The 19,925-nt window shown below is 43.4% G+C and overlaps 1 protein-coding gene across 1 annotated transcript in view; it reads left to right on the top strand.

The window, feature by feature from the left end:
* Positions 1 to 19,925, top strand: part of KIAA0355 (KIAA0355 ortholog) — a 92,169-nt gene that overhangs the window by 11,303 nt on the left and 60,941 nt on the right. The window contains exon 2 of the mRNA XM_025368493.1: positions 10,346 to 10,469. The gene's annotated coding sequence lies outside the window, so the exon portion shown is untranslated. The remainder of the gene's footprint in view (positions 1 to 10,345; positions 10,470 to 19,925) is intronic.

Genomic DNA, 19,925 nt, shown 5'->3' with positions numbered 1-19,925 from the left:
CCTGTAGTGTCTCCACATTATCAAGGGTAGATATTTGGATTTACATTTTTGTGGATTGGAGAGGACTGAACATTTTCTGTGTTTTTTTTTTTTTTCTTAGAAGAGGGAATTGTTTAGGAATGATTCATCTTTATATTTTTTGTAACAGTTTTATTGAAATATAATTCACATACCATACAGTTTACCCATTTAAAGTATATAAATTGGTGGTTTTTAGTGTATTCATAGCAACCATCACCAATTTTAGAATATTTTCATCACTCTGCAAATAAACCGTATACCCATTAGCAGTCATCCCTTATTTCCCCCATTCCACACCCCCACCCCCAGCCTTAGGCAACCATTAATTGACTTTTTGTTTCAATGGATTTGCCTAGTTGGTACAGTTCATATTAAGGGAACCATACATGGCCTCTTGGGTCTGGCTTCTTTCCCTTAGCATAATGTTTTCAAGGTTCATCCATGCATCAGTACTTTATTCCTTTTCATGGCTGAATAATATTCCATTGTATAGTTATACTACATTTTGTTTATCCATTTGTCAATTGATAGACATTTGAGTTGTTTTCAGGTTTTGGTATTATGATAATATTGCTCGAAACATTCATATGCATGTTGGTGTGTAGGTATGTTTTTCATTTCTCTTGGATATATACCTAGGAGTAGAGTTTCTTGGTCATGTGAAAATTTTTTGTTTAACTGTCTGAGGAACTGCCACTGTGCTTTCCGACGTGTCTGTACCATTTTGTATTCCCCTGAGCAGTATATGAGGATTCCAAATTCTGTAAATTTTGCCAACACTTGTTATTGTCTGTTTGATTATAGTCATCCTAGTGGTTGTGAAGACGTATCTCATTGTGGTTTTAATTTGCATTTCCCTGATAGTTAATGATGTTGACTGTCTTTTCATATGCTTATTGGCACATCTTCTTTGGAGGGTTCATCTATATTTGGTTTTTGTTTGTTTTTTTCTTTAGAGATGGAGTATTGCTCTGTCGTCTAGGCTGGAGTGCAGTGGTGCCATCTTGGCTCACTGCAACCTATGTTTCCTGGGTTCAAGCAGTTCTGCCTCAGCCTCCTGAGTAGCTGAGATTACAGGTGTGCACCACCACGCCCGGCTAATTTTTGTATTTTTGGTAGAGACTGGGTTTCACCCTGTTGGCCAGGCTGGTCTTACACTCCTGACCTCAGGTGATCTGCCTGCCTCGGCCTCCCAAAGTGCTGGGATTAAGGGGTGAGCCCCCGTGCCCAGCCTGTATATATTTGATCATCAGTTTTGGCAAGGTAAATTAAGTTGCAAAACCTGAAACTTTAAAGGAACAAACATACATATTTGTTTGTAGAAAGGAGGGGAAAAGAGTGTATGTGTGTGTGTGTGTGTACATATGTGTATATGTACAGTGGAAGGTGCCATATACAGATTTGTAAAAGTTAAAGGATAGGCTCCCCAGAGAAATAGCCAGTGTGCTCCATCCACATCAAGCATGAGTGTGAGAGGAGAGTTCTGGATAATCCTGTCACCTGGCTCTGACTTTGGAAGTGGAGACTATGATCTCTGCCTTCTCCCTCATATCATCTGTCTTAAGGTCACAGATGCTGCAGCCACTGCCAGGTTTCCACAAGCCAGTCACCTTTCAGGTGGAGAGGTAGCTTGCTATAGCAGCCAATTTCTCAGGTTTGCACGACAGTGCCACTGGAACAATGGCTCATTCATGTCAGATTTCCAGAGAGTCGGCCAGCACACTTGCGAGAATCTAGCTGTGAACAAGCCATTGCTGTCTTTAGGAGCTTATGTGCCAGGTGGTAAGGTGCACATATGCAAATAAAATGGTAAGATGATTGCAAGTTGTCATGAAGACAAGACAGCATTGTAGGGGGGAGGTGACCCTAGATTAGACAGATTGGCTGTGGAAGGCTTCTCTGAGGGTGTAACACTTGTTTTTAGAGCTAAAGGATGATAGGGAGGAGCATCATGAGTAGGTGGGAGGCAGGAGCTTTCTGGATAGAGGCAGCAGCATGTGCAAAGAGCTTGGGGCACTAGAAGAACTGGAAGATGAATGGTGTGACTGCAGAATGATGAGCGAGGGTCAGGAGGCAAAACGTGAGGCTGGAGAGGTGGGCAGGGCTGTGCGGGTCTCAGTAAGGAGTTTGATTTTATTCGAAGTGCCGGGGACCATTGGGTATAAATTCTTTGTAAACTGCATGCAGAAGAGAGATTAAAAGGTTGGCAAAAAGGAATAAAAATGCAACTAACTGGAGGACCAAACTGGTAAAAATTGCCCCCAAGGATCTATCAGAATCCTAATTCACTTAGGCTAATAAGATCAGTGGTTACTTATGAACAATACAATTGAAAAGACCTATGAAAAAACACGTGAAATTTGGAGTTTCTCTGTCTCTCATGTTTCCTATAAGTTATTCGCTAGATATAGAGACTCAATTAGATTTTGATTCAGTATTTTAGGCAAAAATATTTTTTGGGTGGTGCTATGTGCTTCCTATTTTGTCACAATGATAGGCATATAATTATATGTTTAGTTCCCCACCTTAATGATGCTAAAAGTAATTAGTGGGTTCAGGTGTTATGCCTGATTCCTTCATCATAAACTTCCCCATCAAGTTTCACCGTATCATTTTAACAGTGATTAATAATCATTGACTAGATACACTATTTCATTAGAGTTGCAAAATAATAGTTTTCCTAGCATTTCTTCTATATTTATGGGCTAGTTTTCTTTGATTAAGCTCTTTTCTAAATGGAAAAAAGAACTATATAAACAGGAAAAGCAGTATAAATACTTGATTTCACCCCCACATCCCCAACAGTTTTCAGAACAATAGCTTGGTGCCTTAACACCTCCACAGATAGGTGACCAATGGAATTTTTCTTTTTTTTTTTTTTTTTTTTTTGAGACGGAGTCTTGCTCTGTCACCCAGGCTGGAGTGCTGTGGCCGGATCTCAGCTCACTGCAAGCTCCGCCTCCCGGGTTCCCGCCATTCTCCTGCCTCAGCCTCCGGAGTAGCTGGGACTACAGGCGCCCGCCACCTCGCCCGGCTAGTTTTTTTGTATTTTTTAGTAGAGACGGGGTTTCACCGTGTTCGCCAGGATGGTCTCTATCTCCTGACCTCGTGATCCGCCCGTCTCGGCCTCCCAAAGTGCTAGGATTACAGGCTTGAGCCACCGCGCCCGGCGGAATTTTTCTTAGTATCATTTTTGACTCATGTTTTTTATTGTGGTAGAATATACATAACATAAAATTTACAGTTTTAACCATTTTTATGTATACATTTCAGTGGCATTAAGTACATTAACAGTGTGCAACCATCACCACCATCCATCTCCAGAACTTTTCAACATCCCAAACTGAAAGTCTTGGCCAGGCACGGTGGCTCATGCCGTAATCCCAGCACTTTGGGAGGCTGAAGCGGGTGGATCACCTGAGGTCAGAAGTTTGAGACCAGCCTGGCCAACATGGTGAAACCCTGTCTCTGCTAAAAATACAAAAATTAGCCGAAAGTGGTGGCATGAACCTGTAGTCCCAGCTACTTGGGAGGCTGAGGCATGAGAATTGCTTAAACCCAGGAGGCAGAGGTTACAGTGAACCAAAATTGTGCCGCTAGTACTCCAGCCTGGGCGACAGAGCAAGACTTCGTCTCAAAACAAAAAACAGAAAAGAAAGTCTTGCCTATTAAACAGTAACTCGGCATTTTCCCCTTCTCTCAGCTCCTGGTGAACAACCTCTCTTCTACTTTTTGTCTCCTAAAACTTGACTGTTTTAGGCACCTCATATATATGGAATCACACAGTATTTGTCCTTTAGTATCTGGTGTTTTAGCAGAGTGTCTCCAAGGTTCATCCATGTTGGAGCATGTTGTTAGAATTTATTGACAGGGTCTCTGTCACCCAGGCTGGAGTGCAGTGGCGCGGTCAAGCTCACTGCAGCCTGATTTGCCTGGGTTCAAGTGATCCTCATGCCTCAGCCTCCCAAGTAGCTGGAACTACAAATGTGTACCATCATGCCAAGCTAATTTTTAAATTTTCTGTAGAGATGGGGTCTTGCTATGTTGCCCAGGCTAGTCTCAAACTGGCTCCAAGCGATCTTCCTACCTCAGCCTCCCAAAGTGCTAGGATTACAGGTATGAGCCACTGCTTCCAGCCTTGCTTCCTTTTTAATGCTAAATAATAGTCCATTGTATGGATATACCACATTTGTTTATTCATCTTCCATGGACATTTGGATTGTTTCTACCTTTTGACTATTATGAATAATGCTTCTGTGAACATGGGTGAAGAAATACCTGTTCACGTCCTTGCTTTCAATTCTTTTGCGTATATGTGTAGAAATTGCTGAATCACGTGGTAATTCCATGTTTAATTTTTTAAGGAAGCACCTACTGTTTTCCACAGTAGCTGCACTATTTTATATTCCCACTAGCAATACACAGGGCTTCCAATTTCTCCATGCCCTTGCCAGCACTTTTTGTTTTGTTTTGTTTTGTTTTTGAGACAGTGTCTCGCTCTGTGGCCCAGGCTGGAGTTCAGTGGCCCACTGCGATCTCGGCTCACTGCAACCTCTGCTTCCCAGGCTCAGGTGATCCTCCCACCTCAGCCTCCCAAGTAGCTGGGACCACGCCTGGCTATTTTTTTTAATTTTTAGTAGAGACGGGGTTTCTCCATGTTGCCCAGGCTGGCGATGGCCAGCACTTATTTTCTGTGTTTTGTTTATTTTAACATTAGCCATCCTAATGGGGTATGAAGTGGTATCTCATTGTTGTTTTGATTTGCATTTTCCTAGTTATATTATTCCCTAGTTGTACTGTCCATTCTTGCCTTACTATAAAGAAATACCTGAAACTGGGTAATTTATAAACAAAAGTGGTTCAGTTGGCTGTACAGGAAGTATGGCAGCATCTGCTTCTGGGGAGACCTTAGGGAGCTTTTACTGTGGCAGAAGGCAAAGCGGAGCAGGCATCTTAAATGGCAGGAGGCGGGACCGAGAGAGAAGAGGGAGGTGCTACCCACTTTTAAACAACCAGGTCTCATGAGAACCCACTCCCTATTGAATACAAAGGGGAAAACCCACCACATGATCCAGTCATCTCCTCCCAGGCCCCACCTCCAACATTGGGAATTACTATTCGACGTGAGATTTGGGTGGGGACACAGATTTAAACTATATCACTAGTGATTAGTGATGTTGAGCATCTCTTCATGTGCTTATTGGCTGTTTGTATATTTCTTGGTACAAGAGTCTATTCAAGTCCTTTGCCCATTTAAAAATTGGATTTTTGTGGTTGAGGTGTAGGAGTTCTTTATATATTCTGGATATTAATTCCTTTTCCCATATGTGATTTATAAATATTTTCGTCTATGGATTGCTTTTTGCTCTTAATGTCCTTTGATGCATAAAAGTTTTAATTTTGAAGTCCAATTTATCTATATTTTGTTGCCTGTGCTTTTGGTGTCATATCCAATAAATTATTGCTAAGTCTGAATTCAGTAATTTTTATATACTTAATGATTTTCACCCCTAAATGGTTATTCTTTTTGATGCTTAAGTTGTCCCATTATTGATTGTTAATGGAACTTATTTTTCGGGTTGACTCTAGGTGCTTTTGACCTGAGCCAGTAGTCTTGTATGATGAGTTCACTGCTTTCTGGCTTGACAACAAGTCCGGGGCTTATCAGAAAAATTTCTGATCCCAGCTCCAGAATCAGCCATTTCTTTAAGTAGTTCTGATTCTTTTTGGTGGGAAATGGTATTAAGGGCATTCATTACAACTAAGATGTGAATTCCAGTAGGTTTTTTTTTTTTTTTTTTTTTTTGTGTAGAACTAGGAAATACATACTTTATGGAAAGAAAAAGGTATACCATGATTTCAGACTGATTTACTTCCAATTCAAATGAAGGATTAAAGGGTTTTTATAGCTTTGATTTTTTTTGTTTTTTTTTTTGAGACGGAGTCTTGCTCTGTCGCCCAGGCTGGAGTGCAGTGGCCGGATCTCAGCTCACTGCAAACTCCACCTCCTGGGTTTACGCCATTCTCCTGCCTCAGCCTCCCGAGTAGCTGGGACTGGGACTACAGGCGCCCGCCACCTCACCCGGCTAGTTTTTTTGTATTTTTTAGTAGAGACAGGCTTTCACCGTGTTAGCCAGGATGGTCTCGATCTCCTGACCTCGTGATCCACCCGTCTTGGCCTCCCAAAGTGCTGGGATTACAGGCTTGAGCCACCGCGCCTGGCCTGTATCTTTGATTTTATATTTGTCTTTTCTCATTTGTTGACAGTAACACCAGAGAGGTCCAGTCAAGACACGATTTTATTGATTGACTGATTGATGGAGACCACCTTACTCTGTCACCCAGGCTGGAGTATAGTGGTGCCATGTTGGCTCGCTGTAGCTTCAACCACCTGGGCTCAAGTGATCCTCCCACCTCAGCCTCATCAGTAGCTGGGACTACAGGCATGCACCACCATGTCTGGATAATTTTGTTTGTTTGTTTGTTTGTTTTGAGATGGAGTCTCGCTCTGTCACCCAGGCTGAAGTGCAGTGGTGTGATCTCGGCTCACTGCAACCTCTGCCTTCCGAGTTCAAGTGATTTTCCTGCCTCAGCCTCCCGAGTAACTGGGACTACAGATGCCCACCACCACACCTGGCTAATTTTTGTATGTTTAGTAGAGACGTGGTTTCACCATATTGGCCAGGCTGGTCTCGAACCCCTGACCTTGTGATATGCCTGCCGCTGCCTCTCAAAGTGCTGGGATTACAGGCATGAGCCACCGCGCCTGGCCAATTTTGTTTGTTTTTTATAGAAATGGGGTCTCACTGTGTTGCCCAGGCTGGTCTTGAACTCTCAAGCAGTCCTCCTGCCTCGGCCTCCCAAGGTGCTGGGATTACAGGTGTGAACCACTACGCCTGGCCAAAATACAGGTTTAAACTTGAAATAATTCTTCTCTGTGTGGCTATGCCACTAATTTGGTAAATAATATAGATTCATTTGTCTTTTAAGATTTAGGGATTTTTTTTTTATATTTGCTTTTTGCTTATATATTTATGTAGTTCTAAAGATAAAACCGTAAGCAAGATAGATTGAAAGAAGTCTGGCTTTCTTCCCTGTCTCTGTTCTTCTCTTTACCTTGTAGGTAAACATTTTTGTTGGTTTTTGGTTTATTCTCCCATGGCTTATTTTAAAAGCTACAAGTATGTGTGTCTGTGTGTTTTTGTATACCCTATACCTTACTTCATTCCCATTGTATTTCTTGCCTTGTTTTTATCTTGGCAATCATATTTCTTATTTCCAAGAATTCTTTGTTGATTTCTGCTTCCTTTATGATTTGTTTGCTTTTGTTATTTTTTCCGCCTGAGACGGAGTCTTGCTGTGTCGCCCAGAGCTGGAGTGCAGTGGTGTGATCTTGGCTCACTGCAACCTCCGCATCCTGGGTTCAAGCAATTCTTGTGCCTCAGCCTCCTGAGTAGCTGGGATTACAGGCGCCCACCACCACACCTGGCTAATTTTTGTATTTTTAGTAGAGACGGGGTTTCACCATGTTGGCCAAGCTGGTCTCAAACTCCTGACCTTGTGATCCACCTGCCTCAGCCTCCCAAAGTGCTGGGATTGCAGGCGTGAGCCACTGTGCCCAGCCCTACTTTTGTTTTAAGGATGCACTATCTTTCCAACTCTGTCTGAGGAATACCAGTCAGAATTTCTTTTCAGATGTTTTTCTGGGACTTAAAATATATGTTTCTTCTGAGGTCTGGTCACCTTTTCATCTTAGTTGTCCTTTTTTGTCCTTTTGGTTTTCCTTCACTGTCTGGTGATCCTTATCAATGAAGAACTGGATTGTTTATATAGGTAATTTGCAGGAGGTACCTCTGTTTTTCCAATAGTCCTCTTGCCTTAGTGAGGATTGGCTGATTGATCAGGAATGGGAATTACAGATGAAATCAGGTTGATTAGCCAGTTTCACACTCCCGATTTCTATACCTGCTGACTCAAAGCTGGGCATTTATCCAGCTCCTCCAGGAAAAAGCGCTCTGCCTCTCTCTCCTCTTTTGGCCCCACGCGTTCTAAAAAGTGGCCAGCTTTGCTCTGGTCTGTCTTGTAATATAGGTTCCTCTGCTTTCTCTCCATTCTCTGGAAAATGGCCTGCAGTTAAATAGACTGTGGCCCTCAGACCTTCTCATTATTGTTTTGCTGAGATTCCCTTGTGAATGTCTTTATTGTTAAGTCGCTGGGATTTGGGGAAGATGGAGAGGTAAGTGCACGTGCCTGTTTATTTAGCCTGTTGTTTTGAAATGAGGCCCCTTTATGTCATCCCATTTCTGACAGCAGGACTGCTTGCCACTCTGTTTTCTCTATTGGCTTAATTAAGGACTGAAATGGATCTAAAATTATTCTCTGTATTCACAAATCATAGCTATCAGTCTTTAGTCAGATGGGAAAACTTAATTAATTCAGGGATTAAATTTCTCTTTATAGCTGCATGGTCCATGTAAGTAGAAGTTAGTTATCACTGAAGTGTGTGATGCTTCCTGCCCTGCGATTGGTAGATTTCTATTTGGTTCAGGGATTGGGTAACTTTTCAAGACCTTTCTGGTTTGTCAGTAACTTTTTTCCAGAGAAGCAGAAATAACAAGGTCTGCTTCCTTTGCTTGCTTTGTGGAAATGATAATAACATCATCATCAAACATTTAGTTCTTAATATGTGCCAGACATCATTCTAAGTGTTTTATATGTAAAAATCCTTTTAACTTAGTAACAGTGGTTACTATAATCCTTATTTTACAGATGATGAAACAGGCAGAGAGAGATTAAGGAACTTGCTCAAGGTCAAGTTGATCCTGACAGAGCCAAGATCTCACCCAGTTAGTCAGGTGCCCAAGGCCATTATCTTCTTCACTTTAATACTCTGTCTTTCTAAAGGGAAGTGCTTCAAGAGATTTTATCAGGATGGCTGACCACTTTTCATGTCTTGTCAACCATAGGTATAAGAAAATCTCTAATACTGAGTCTGAGTCTTCATCTAGTTTCTTTCTTTCTTTTTTTTTTTTTTTTTTAGACGGAGTCTTGCTCAGTCGCCCAGGTTGGAGTGCAGTGGTGGGATCTCGGCTCACTGCAAGCTCTGCCTCCCGGGTTCACGCCATTCTCCTGCTTCAGCCTCCCGAGTAGCTGGGACTGCAGGCGCCCGCCACCATGCCCGGCTAATTTTTTGTATTTTTAGTAGAGACGGGGTTTCACTGTGTTAGCCAGGATGGTCTCGATCTCCTGACCTCGTGATCCACCCACCTCGGCCTCCCAAAGTGCTGGGATTACAGGCCTGGCCTTTTTTTTTTTTTTTTTTTTTTGTGATGGTCTCAGTCACCCAGGCTGGATTGCAGTGGCACAATCTCGGCTTACTGCAACCTCCACCTCCCAGGTTTAAGTGATTCTTGTGCCTCAGCCTCCCAAGTGGCTGGAATTACCGGCGTGTGCTACCATGCTCCGCTAAGTTTTGTATTTTTAGTAGAGACAGGGTTTCACCATGTTGGCCAGGCTGGTCTGGAACTCCTCGCCTCAAATGATCTGCCCGTCTCAGCCTCCCAAAGTGCTGGGATTACAGGCATGAGCCACCATGTCTGGCTTTCATCTAGTTTCAAGCATATTCTTTATTGCCTGAAATAGAAATCGCTGAAGACTCTTAATTGCAGAAATGAATATTTTAAATGATATAATTATGGCTTAATTCAGTTTTAATCTATTGAGAACCTTTGCAAATTATTATGTTGAAAAGATGTTACTTAAAATGTTCTTTTCTGCTATGTATTTGATATTTTTAAGTAGCATTAAAACTTAAGAGTACATGACAAATCTCACAAGTTTTGGCTACACTAACTTCTGAGGTCTTTCACAATGCGTATTTATTTCCATGCAGCATGAATAGTGGATTCATAAATGGTGAATGTTTTCCCAGTGAAAATTCTTTTTAAGAAAATATGGAAAAGAAATGTCCTTAAATGGATTGAACATATTTTAGCCTGTCAGGCAGATAAATATGGGGGTGGAGAAGCATGTGAAAAACATTTAGACAGCATTAGGAAGAATTTTATTAAAATAATGATAATAATAATAATTAGCTGGGCATGGTGGCATGTGCCTGTAGTCCCAGCTACTAGGGAGGTTGCAGTAGGAGGATCACCTGAGCCCAGGAGGCAGAGGTTACAGTGAGCTGAGATCACGCCACTGTACTCCAGCCTGGGTGACAGAGCCAGACCCAATCTCAAAAAATAAATAAATAAATAAAATAATAAAATCCAGGTGTTCGTGTGTGTGTGTTCGTGTGTGCATTTTCAACATTCTGTTTGAGAAATGTTCAGTCATATACAACCATGGAGCAAGTGATATGATGCACTTCATGTACCCATCACCTAACTTCCAACAGTATTTTGTCAGGGCATATTATGATCACTGCCATGAAGACAAATGCTTAGGTAGGTATTACCACTTTCTCTGTACATTGTTTCTTGGCAAAATGCCATTTGAAAATGATAGAACTCGGGCAGGCATGATGGCTCATGGCTGTAATCCCAACACTTTGGGAGGCCGAGGCGGGCAGCTCACTTTGAGGTCAGGAGTTTGAGACCAGCCTGGCCAACATAGTGACACCCTGTCTCTACTAAGAATACAAAAATTAGCCAGGCATGGTATCAGGCACCTGTAATCCCAGCTACTCAGGAGACTGAGGCATGAGAATTGCTTGAACCCAGGAGGTAGAAGTTGTAGTGAGCCGAGATCGCACCACTGCACTCCAGCCTGGGCAACAGAGCGAGACTTCATCTCAAAAAAAGAAAAAAGAAAATGATAGAACTTGAATGTATTTCAGTTCCATGACTTTTTTATTTTATTGAGGTGGAGTCTCACTTTGTTGGCCCAGGCTGGAGTGCAGTGGTGCGATCTCAGCTCACTGCAAGCTGCGCCTCCCAGGTTCACGCCATTCTCCTGCCTCAGCCTCCTGAGTAGCTGGGACTTCAGGTGCCCGCCACCACGCCTGGCTAATTTTTTGTATTTTTAGTAGAGACGGGGTTTCACAGTGTTAGCCAGGATGGTCTTGATCTCCTGACCTTGTGATCCAGCCGCCTCGGCCTCCCACAGTGCTGGGATTACAGGTGTGAGCCACTGTGCCCGGCCAGTTCCATGACAGTTTTTAAAAAAGTCAACACTATCTAGTTTTGATTACAACAAAGATCTGCACAAGAACACCAAATCTGTTAAGAATTAGCGAAAACCAGTTTTCATGTTTTAAATGTTTTTTCCTCTCTGCTTGGTTAGGAACCCCAGGCATGATTGTGTTACTTGAGCAGTCTCATTAGAAGCAATTATGTGACAAACAGAACTTTTCATTGAACTGTCTAACTAGCCCCTTGGTTCTCAGAAAATGAGTTGTGGCCGGGCACAGTGGCACACACCTGTAATCCCAGCACTCTGGAAAGCCGAGGCAGGTGGATTGCTTGAGCTCAAGAGCCCGAGACTGGTGAAACCCTGTTTCAAAACAAACAAGACAAAACAAAACAAAAAAACTTATTTATCACTTTGGAGGGGAGGTGCCTTTCTATATTATCATTACATTTTGAGACGGAGTCTCGCTCTGTCGTCCAGGCTGGAGTGCAGTGGCACAATCTCGTCTCACTGCAAGCTCCACTTCCCGGGTTCACACCATTCTCCTGCTTCAGCCTTTCTAGTAGCTGGGACTACAGGTGCCCACCAGCACACCTGGCTAATTTATTATATTTTTAGTAGAGATGGGGTTTCACCATGTTAGCCAGGATGGTCTTGATCTCCTGACCTCGAGATCTGGCCTCCGTGGCCTCCCAAAGTACTGGGATTACAGGCGTGAGCCACCACGCCCGGTCTTTCTGTATTCTTGAATGCACAGGAATGTTGGTGAGAATCCCTAAGTTGCACTATAGTCAGCATCATCAGGCATCCTCATTCTTGTGGCTCTCAGCAGATTTTCAGCGGACCCCCAGCTTGGCTCTCAAATTATAGGATACATCAGAATCATCTGGGGAACTTGTTAAAAAAGTGTATTCTCCAAAAAATTAGCAGGACGTGGTGGTGGGCGCCTGTAGTCCCAGCTACTTGGGAGACTGAGGCAGGAGAATGGTGGAAACCTGGGGGACGAAGCTTGCAGTGAGCCGGAATTGCGCCACTGCACTCCAGCCTGGGAGACAGAGCAAGACTGTCTCAAAAAAAAAAAAAAAAAAAAAGTATTCTCTGCTTCTTTCCCAAAGATTGATTCATTAGATTTGGATTGTATGCCAGTAATCAGTATTTAAATAGTCATTCCAGGAAGGTTGGTATCCTGATTCTAATATCAGGGAAGGAAGTCCTTAAAAGCCATTGTTGGTTTTCACTGGCTACTGCTTTCTTTTCATACTAGGTTTTTTTTTGTTGTTGATGTTTGTTTGTTTATTTAGAGACGAGATCTCACTATTTTGCCCAGATTGGACTCAAAGTCCTGGGCTCGAGTGACCCTCCTGCTTTGGCCTCCCAAAGTGCTGAGACTGGAAGTGGTCACCACTGAGTCCAGCTCTCATCCTAGTTTTACTAAGGTTGGTAGGTGGTGAAAAACATTGCTGAAATTGTTTTCATTCTTGAACATGCTCAATGAGTGTTATGACAACCCCACATAGACTTTTACGGCCTACAAACAGGTTTACTGTCGCAGAGGTTGTCTTAGTTCAGGCTGCTATAACAAAGTACTATAGACTGGCTAACTTAAAAACAACAGAAGCTTATTTCTCACAGTTCCAAAGTCTGGAGGTTTAAGATCAGGGTGCCACCACTGTCAGGTTCTCATGAGAACCCTCTTTCGACATGCAGAGTGCTGACTTACCGTATTCTCATATGGCAGAAAGAGAGTGAGCTAGCCTCTTTTTATAAGGGCACTAATCTCATTTATGATGGCTGCACCCTCATGACCTAAATACCTCCCAAAGGCCCTACCTCCAGATACCATCACATTGGGAATTAGATTTCAACATATGAGTTTTTTGGGAAACATTCAGTCCATGACACAGGTGTACCCTTGGTCGTGGGCAATTCAGTTCTGATGTTGTGGTCTGAGGACCACACCCTGACAACATAGGTGCATAGTGGATAGTATAGTTGCAAAGGATCTCGTGTATTTCTCTGTGGTTCCACTAAATGCTTTTGTCCAAGCCTTAGGCCTCCCCCTGCTTGGTCACCTGTTGGACCAACACTAGGTGCAGGAAGTGCAGGAAGCTCAGTTTACAGAAAGTCATCTGGTGCCTCCAGCTCTGTGTAGCTTCCTCTGAAAGAAAAGGAAGCGTGGGGAGTGTAGAAAGCAGTTAGTTCTTCACCTGAGGCTCCAGTTCCAAAACTGAATGGAAACTTTGGTGTTTGGGATGTGCGTTTGACCAAAGTTTCCTTTTGTCAATTTCTCAAAGGAAACTGTGACTCTTCCCCCACTACCTTCCACCTCTTCACTTTCCATACATACAAGAAAGAATGATGTCCTGGCGCAACCTCTGGAGAACAACTGTGGGGCCTCCCCATTACAAAACAACCTCCCCTGTGTGGAATCAGAATTGCTTTCATCTGGGCAGAACCATACAACACACAGCTGGGCTGTGTGGACAACTGTGGCCGACTGTTGGGCTTGCCCGCTATTCTGTATGTTCCCCTACATTTCTCTACCTCTCTTGTAGTGGAATTGGTACCACGCAACCACCTCTGGCCTTTGGTGGTGGCCTTTTGAGATTCAACCACCTCAAAGCCAAAGGGCTTTGAAGGGAGGCGATGTGTGTCACTTTCAGTGGGAAGTATTAAAGAGTGAGTATGAGTTTTGACTTTCTTTTTCTGTGCTGGGGCAACCATGGGGGACATAAGTTCTAGTAGTGTCCCTATAAGCTGAAGAAGGGCTGCCAGACCCACAATGAATTTTTGTGAACAAGAAGTAATCTGGGCTGGACACCTTGGCTCATACCTGTAATCCCAGCACTTGGGGAGGCCGAGGCACCTAGCCAACATGGTGAAACCCTGTTTCTACCAAAAATACAAAAATTAGCTGGGCATGGTGGTGTGTGCCTGTGAGGTAGGAGAATCGCTTGAACCCAGGAGGTGAAGGTTGCAGTGAGCCAAGATTGCGCCACTGCACTCCAACCTGGGCAACAGAGCAAGACTCTGTCTCAAAAATATATATATATAGGCCGGGCGCGGTGGCTCAAGCCTGTAATCCCAGCACTTTGGGAGGCTGAGACGGGTGGATCACGAGGTCAGAAGATTTAGACCATCCTGGCTAACACGGTGAAACCCCGTCTCTACTAAGAAATACAAAAAATAGCCGGGCGAGGTGGCGGGCGCCTGTAGTCCCAGCTACTCGGGAGGCTGAGGCCGGAGAATGGCGTGAACCCGGGAAGCGGAGCTTGCAGTGAGTTGAGATCCGGCCACTGCACTCCAGCCTGGGCTACAGAGCGAGACTCCGTCTCAAAAAAAAAAAAAAAAAAAAAAAAAAAAAAAAAAAAATATATATATATATATATATATATATATATATATATATATATATATATATATAAAAATCTGGTTGGGCATGGTGGCTCATACCTGTAATCCCAGCATTTTGGGAGGCCAGGGCAGGAATCAGTTGAGGTCAGGAGTTTGAGACCAGCCTGCGCAACATGGTGAAACCCCATCTCTACCAAAAATACAAAAATTAGCTGGGCTTGGTGACGCATGCCTGTAGTTCCAGCTACTCTGGAGGCTGAGGCAGGAGAATCGCTTGAACCTGGGAGGCGAAGGTTGCAGTGAGCCAAGATCTCACCACTGCACTCCAGCCTGAGTGACAGAGCAAGATTCCATCTCCAAGGCCAGGTGTGGTGGCTCATGCCTGTAATCCCAGCACTTTGGGAGGCCAAGGTGGGCGGATCACAGGGTCAGAGGATCGAGACTATCCTGGCCAACATGGTGAAACCCCTGTCTCTACTAAAAATACAATAAATTAGCTGGGCATGGTGGCACGTGGCTGTCATCCCAGCTACTCAGGAGGCTGAGGCAGGAGAATCGCTTGAACCCAGGAGGCGGAGGTTGCAGTGAGCCGAGATCATGCCACTATACTCCAGCCTGGTGACAGAGCTAGACTCTGTCTCAAAAAAAATTAAAAAAAAAAAAGTAAATCTATATTAGGTTAAGTTGTTTATTTCAGGATTTGTTACTGCAGCCTAGCTTGATCTGTCTGCCAGTTTGAAGTGTTGAGAGTCAAGATACCTGAGTTTGATTCTGAGACTACATGTGGTCTAGTGCAAGACCTTTAATTTCCTGAATCCCTTTTTTAATCTATAAATTGAAGGGTTTAAATTAGATTATCATGAAGGGCCTTTTTGCCACTTATATTCACAGATTCTGGACGGCAGCACTCACATGCAGATGTTCCTTGACTTATGATGGGGGTTATGTCCTGATAAACCTCTCGTAAGCTGAAACTATCCTAAGTTGAAAATGTAAGGGCCAGGCACAGTGACTCATGCTTGTAATTCCAGCACTTTGGGAGGCTGAGGCAGGAGGATTGCTTGAGCTCAGGAGCTCGAGACCAGCCTGGGGAACATGGTGAAACCCAGAAAAAATACAAAAATTAGCTGGGTGTGGTGCTGTGTGCCTGTAGCCCCAGCTACTCAGGAGGCTGAGGTGTAAGGATGGCTTGAGCCCAGGAGGCGGAGCTTGCAGTGAACCACGATCGCACCACTGCACTCCAGCCTGGGTGACAGAGCCAGACCCTGTCTCAAAAAAAAAAAGAAAAGAAAATGCGTTTAATATTCCTAATGTACCAAACATCATATTGCCTTAACTTAAATGTGCTAAGAGCACTTAACTTGCCTACCTTAAATGTGCTAAGAGCACTTAACTTCAGCCTACAGTTTGGCAAAATCATCTACCACAAAGCCTTTTTTTCTTTTCCCTCTTAGAGGCAGGGTTTTACTCTGTTACCCAGGCTGGAGTACAGGAGGACAATTACAGATCACTGTAACCTCAAACTCCTGGGTTCAAGTGATCCTCCCACCTCAGCCTCTGGAATACCTGGGACTATAGGTGCATACCACACCTGGCTAATTTGAAAAATTTTTTTGTAGAGGTGGGGTCTTGCTGTGTTGCCCAGACTGGTGTTGAACTCCTGGCCTCAAATGATCTTTCCAACTTGGCCTCCCAAAGTGTTGAGATTACTATTGTAAGCCACCAGGCCCAGCCACAAAGTCTATTTTGTGATAAAGTTATAAAGAAATTTGGATCAAAACTCAAAATTTGAAGTATAGTTTCTACTGAAAGCATATTGCTTTTTTTTTTTTTTCACTCTGTCACCCAGGCTGGAGTGTGGTGGCGCAATCTTGGCTCACTGCAACCTCCGCCTCCCAGGTTCAAGTGATTCTCCTGCCTCAGCCTCCCAAGTCGCTGGGATTACAGGCGTCTGCCACCACGCCTGGCTAATTTTTGTATTTTTTAGTAGAGACGAGGTTTTAGCATGTTGGCCAGGCTGGTCTCAAACTCCTGACCTCAGGTGATCCACCCGCCTCAGCCTTCCAAAGTGCTGGGATCACAGGCATGAGCCACTGCGCCCAACTGCATATTCCTTTTTTACCTTTGTAAAGTAGCAAAACTGTAAGTCAAGCCACTGTAAGTCAGGAACCAAGTGTACACTTTTCTGATTGATGTGCAAAAAGGAGACTAAGTCTGGCACTAAAGCCATCCCTGGAAAACTTATTTATTATTATTAGTTTTTGCTATTAAATGAGAAGTTAGTTATGTGAAGAAAGTGACAAAGAAAGATGAAGTAATACTTTTTTAAAAATTAGTTTTATTGAGATATAATTCACATAATTAGTTTATTTGGCTCATGGTTCTGGGAAGTTCAAGGTCATGGCACTGGCATCTGGTGAGGGCCTTCTTGCTGCATCCCCAAGGCGAAAGGTGGAAGGACAGGAGAGCTCAAGAGAGCAAGACAGGATTGAACTTCTGTAACAGATTCACTCTCACAATAAACTAAACCACTCCTGTGATAATGCCATTAGTCTATTCAGGAGGACAAGAGCCTTCAGGACCTAATCATCTCTTACAGGTCTCACCTCTATAAACTGTTGCACTGGGGATTAAGTTTCCAATACAAGAGCTGTGGGTGATGTTTCAAGCCATAGCAATCACTATTTAACTTCAGAACATTTTCATCAGCCCCCAGAAAAGCCGTACACATTAGCAAGGACTCCTCATTCCACAAATCTACTTTTTTTTTTTTTTTTTTTTTGAGACAGATTCTCACTCTCTTGCCCAGGCTGGAGTACAGTGGCACCATCTTGACTCACTGCACCCTCCACCCTCCACCCTCCACCTCCAGGTTCAAGTGATTCTTCTGCCTCAGCCTCCTGAATAGCTGGGATTACAGGCATGTGCCGCCACACCCGGCTAATTGTTTTTGCATTTTTAGTAGAGACGGGGTTTTACCATGTTGGCCAGGCTGGTCTTGAACTCCTGGCCTCAAGTGATCTGCCCCCCTTGGCCTCCCAAAGTGTTGGGATTACAGGCGTGAGCCACCACACCCGGCCAGATCTACTTTTTTATTTGTATAGGTTGCCTATTCTGGGCATTTCATATCAGTAGACTCATATAATAGGAGTCTCCTCATCTGGCTTCTTTCGCTTAGCACAGTGTTTTTAAGGTTCATCCATATTGTAGCATTTATCAGAACCTCATTCCTTTTTATAGTTGAATAATCCATTGTATGTCTACTACATTTGTTTATTCATTTGTCAGTTGATAAAGAGTTGGGTCGTTAGCTACTTTTGACTGTTATGAAGAATGTTGCTATGAACATTTGTGTGCAGGTTTTTGTTTGGACATATTTCTCCATTTCTCTTGGGTGTATACATAGGAATGAAATTGCTAGGTCATGTGGTAACACTATATTTAGCATTTTGAGGACCTGCCAAACTACTCCACAGTGGCTATCCCATTCTACTTTTTTTTTTTTTTTTGAGACAGGGTCTTGCTCTGTTACCCAGGCTGGAGCACAGTGGCATGATTTCGACTTATTGCAACCTCTGCCTCCTGGGTTCAAGCAGTTCTCTTGCCTCAGCCTCCTGAATAGTTGGGATTACAGGCATGTGCCTCCACACCCAGCTAATTTTTGTATTTTTTAGTAGAAACAGTGTTTTGCCATGTTGACCAGGCTGGTCTCCGATTCCTGACCTCAAATGATCCTCCCGCCTCTGCCTCCCAAAGTGCTGGGATTACAGTGATGAGCTACTGCATTTGGCCCATTATATGAGCTACATGCAATGTATGAGTGTTTTGATGTTTCCACATCTTCATCAATACTTGTTACTGTCTTTTTTACTGAAGTAATCAGTTTTGATAAAGCAGACATATGGCAAACTAAATAGTCAGTGAAGATATTTTTACATGTGTATTAGCTTAAGTTGCTCTCTAAACAGTTGTAATGTGTATTGGCATATTTATAAAAATTTGCACTGTGAATTTAGCACTAAAATAAAAAGTTAATGACTAATAACATAATTCTTCAACTTGTTTAGCTTTTAGAAAATTTTTCATTTCAAGAATGAAGCACTCTTGAAGGGGAAAAAAAGGAGTAAATAAAAAATGAGTTGTTTCATCCTCTCCCTCTTGATTCACCAGATGTAATTGTTCTCTTGGAGCAATTTTTTTTTTTTTTTTTTTTAAAGACAGATTTTGTGTTGCCCAGGCTGGAGTGCAGTGGTGTGATCATGGTTCACTGTAGCCTCAACTTTTTGGGCTCAAGTGATCCTCCCACCTTAGCCTCCCGAGTAGCTGGGACCACGGGTGTGCACCATCATGCCCGGTTAATTTTTGTATGTTTTTGTAGAGACAGAGTTTCACCATGTTGCCCAGGCTGGTTGAACTTCTGGGCTCAAGCGATCTGCCCGCCTTGGCTTCCCAAAGTGCTAAGATTACAGGTGTGAGCCACTTTGCCCAACCTCTTGAAGCACAAAAATGTGTGTGTGTGTGTATATATATATATATATATAGTTTTTTGGTTTTCTTTTTTGAGAAAGAGTCTTACTCTGTCACCTAGGCTGGGAGTGCAGTGGTGCGATCTCAACTCACTGCAACCTCTGCCTCCCAGGTTGGAGTGATTCTCCTGCGTCAGCCTCCCGAGTAGCTGGGATTACAGGCACGTGTCACCACACGTGGCTTATTTTTGTATTTTTTAGTAGAAATGGGGTTTCCTTCTGTTGGCGAGGCTGGTCTTGAACTCCTGACCTCAGGTGATCCGTCTGCCTCGGCCTCCCAAAGTGCCAGGATTACAGGCGTGAGCCACTGCTCCTGGCTGCATAAACTTATCTTTATAAATTATATGCTTCTAAATTATCAGGTGGACTGTGCCTTAAATGTATAGGCTTGAGTAGGCTGGGCATGGTGTCTCACACCTATACTCCCAACACTTTTAGAGGCCAAGGTAGCTTGGGATTAGGAGTTCAAGGCCAGTGTGGACAACATAGTGAGTACCCTGTCTCTACAAAAAAAAGCAAAGAAAATTAGGTGGGCATGGTGGTGCATGCCTGAGGTCCTGGCGCCTGAGGAGGCTGAGGTGGAGGATTGCTTGAGCCCAGAAGGTCAAGGCTGCAGTGAGCCGTGATTGCATGACTATACTCCAGTTTGGGTGACAGAGAGAGACCCCATCTCTAAAAACAAAAAAAATAAGTGAAATAAAATGAAATATCATTGCTATCTTTTACTAATATTTTGTGTTTTGGGAGCCATTATTCCTATATTTTCCTTACATTTTTTTTTTTTTTTTTTTTTTTTTTTTTTTTTTTTTTTTTTTTTTTGAGACGGAGTCTCGCTGTGTCACCCAGGCTGGAGTGCAGTGGCGCGATCTCGGCTCACTGCAAGCTCCGCCT

Source organism: Theropithecus gelada, chromosome 19 (genome assembly GCF_003255815.1).
Source record: "Theropithecus gelada isolate Dixy chromosome 19, Tgel_1.0, whole genome shotgun sequence".
NCBI classification, from domain to species: domain Eukaryota; kingdom Metazoa; phylum Chordata; class Mammalia; order Primates; family Cercopithecidae; genus Theropithecus; species Theropithecus gelada.
Note: the sequence above shows the minus strand (reverse complement) of the source record. Positions and strands in the feature narration are given on the sequence as shown.